The sequence below is a fragment of the Schistocerca piceifrons genome, unplaced genomic scaffold (assembly GCF_021461385.2).
Source record: "Schistocerca piceifrons isolate TAMUIC-IGC-003096 unplaced genomic scaffold, iqSchPice1.1 HiC_scaffold_1076, whole genome shotgun sequence".
NCBI classification, from domain to species: Eukaryota; Metazoa; Arthropoda; class Insecta; order Orthoptera; family Acrididae; genus Schistocerca; species Schistocerca piceifrons.
This window is the reverse complement of record NW_025726881.1, coordinates 40,001-42,500: the sequence shown is the minus strand read 5'-3', so window position 1 is coordinate 42,500 and position 2,500 is coordinate 40,001. Positions and strand designations below refer to the sequence as shown.

Here is a 2,500-nt window from a genome sequence, read left to right as displayed (position 1 = left end):
CCCCTAAAGTAACCCACGTTGTCCCCTAACGTAACCCACGTTGTCCCCTAACGTAACCCATGTTGTCGCCTAAACCTGCTCTGTAATTGTTATACGACTCGTTCAATTAGTGTAGTGTTGCCCACCCGCAACCCTCGCAATATAGTTCGCTACTCGCACTGCCCGCTCCCCTGTGTATCGCTTCATGTTAAACACCTTGCAAGTCTTGCTGACTTTCCACATGCTCCTGCTGTACACTGTAATGTGGATGGCAGCAGGACGTACATGCCGCCCCTCCCCACGTCCCCACCTTGCCCCCCTGCCTTCGCAAGCTGGTTGGTGAGAAGTTTGCATGTTCAATGCCCTTCGCATGCGACGTACTCAGGCTACGTTGTGGTGCGGCCTGTGTCAACCGTCCGCTAATGTCGTACGCGTAAACCACAATCTGTACTGCACATTCGTCCTTATGTACCGAATGATACATCGTGGCACATGTGTGACCGTACAACGACTGCGCCCAAAAACGGCGGACCATACAGTGCAAATATTGTGCACGCAGCTACGTGTCGTCTCCCTATGAGAGCTGGATTGCAGTGTGGTACGCCATAGAGACGTGTGGGAGGAACGGACGCCGTGGATGGCGATCAGCATGAGCTGTCTGTTGATGTATTCGGACCTAGTCGTCTCTCCTCACACACCGTGATGGCATGGTGCACCGCGTTCCATATCTGCGACATGCTACAGAGGCCGGTTGACAGTCGTTCGAGCAATGGACATCGCATACGTACGGGGGCCACCTTCCACGTATTGTCTAGGCGTGCACATTTTGTTGCGTGTATGTGGGCAGACGTAGTGTGGCGTGACACCTGACACAGGCATGCAATAATCGTTGAAGTTGCAAATGGCGATGGACGCCTGCGTTTTCTGGTGAAGTTACGCAAATGAACAAATGGTAACCTGTTGTGGTGCGGTTGTTCTCGCTAGGGGTGAATCGGTGATGGCGACGATAGGTTGAGGTACGAACCGGTTGTTCCAGCGATACCCACCATGCCGACGAAACTGAACGGCATCTGGGTGTGAAGCGATACGCGGCGGTGGCTGGGTGGGACCGTCCCCGGCCGGTGAGGGGGCGCCTCCCGGCGTGCTGGCCGCGCGGTGCGTGGGCGCACGCGCTACAGCCGGCTGGTGGGGGCGGCCAGTGGCAGGCGCGCCGGCCGACGGACGCGGCAGGCGTCGCAGCTGCGCGCCGGCGCACCCTGCGCGCGGCGCCGTGCGGCCAAAGTAGGTCCTCGCGGGCCCGGTGCGAAGCGCGGTGGACATCTTCAGTGTGCTGGTCCGATTGAGGACTGTGTGCGTTGAGGATGCGCCGCCGCCCGGCGCTCGGCGCCGCGACGCCGTCTGCTGCTCGGTCGCCCCAGCGGTTCTCGCTGGTGGTTTGTATCGCAGCTGTGCGGATGTGTTGGCGCGTGCGCTGTGCTGGGAGAGTTCGCTTCGGCACCCAAGTGGGGCTTTTGTCCTTCTGTGGCGCTGGCGTTGGAGCTGCCGGTCACCGTAGGTGGCGCGTGTTGTCTCCCGCCGGCAATGCCACGACAGCACGCTCCCGGGCCTCTGTCGGCAGCGGCAAGCTCAGTTGGGAGCACGGGTGGTCGCACCGAAAGCGTCTACTCGCCTAACTCCGGGCGATTGCGCCTCTCTCGAACCCGACCAAGTACTTGGGACGGCGCTGCGCGCCGCCGGGACCTGAGAGGGTTTCGAGGTGTATTGTGCAGGGGAGCTCAGCCTCCTCCTGTTTGCAGAATGATTGAGCGGACGCTTGCGTGTTCGCGCGGGCCCCCGGGACACACTCCCGGGCGGCCGGCTGCTCAGCTCTAGTTGACGCAGCTCCCTGGTTGATCCTGCCAGTAGTCATATGCTTGTCTCAAAGATTAAGCCATGCATGTCTCAGTACAAGCCGCATTAAGGTGAAACCGCGAATGGCTCATTAAATCAGTTATGGTTCCTTAGATCGTACCCACGTTACTTGGATAACTGTGGTAATTCTAGAGCTAATACATGCAAACAGAGTCCCGACCAGAGATGGAAGGGACGCTTTTATTAGATCAAAACCAATCGGTCGGCTCGTCCGGTCCGTTTGCCTTGGTGACTCTGAATAACTTTGGGCTGATCGCACGGTCCTCGTACCGGCGACGCATCTTTCAAATGTCTGCCTTATCAACTGTCGATGGTAGGTTCTGCGCCTACCATGGTTGTAACGGGTAACGGGGAATCAGGGTTCGATTCCGGAGAGGGAGCCTGAGAAACGGCTACCACATCCAAGGAAGGCAGCAGGCGCGCAAATTACCCACTCCCGGCACGGGGAGGTAGTGACGAAAAATAACGATACGGGACTCATCCGAGGCCCCGTAATCGGAATGAGTACACTTTAAATCCTTTAACGAGTATCTATTGGAGGGCAAGTCTGGTGCCAGCAGCCGCGGTAATTCCAGCTCCAATAGCGTATATTAAAGTTGTTGCGGTTAAA

General features: G+C 57.8%; 1 non-coding gene across 1 annotated transcript in view; it reads left to right on the top strand.

The window, feature by feature from the left end:
- Window positions 1–1,861: 1,861 nt before the first annotated feature.
- LOC124727035 overlaps window positions 1,862–2,500 on the top strand; it is a 1,909-nt gene continuing 1,270 nt past the window's right edge. The window contains exon 1 of the ribosomal RNA XR_007006890.1: window positions 1,862–2,500. This exon is cut by the window's right edge and continues 1,270 nt beyond it. This is a non-coding gene — a ribosomal RNA (small subunit ribosomal RNA).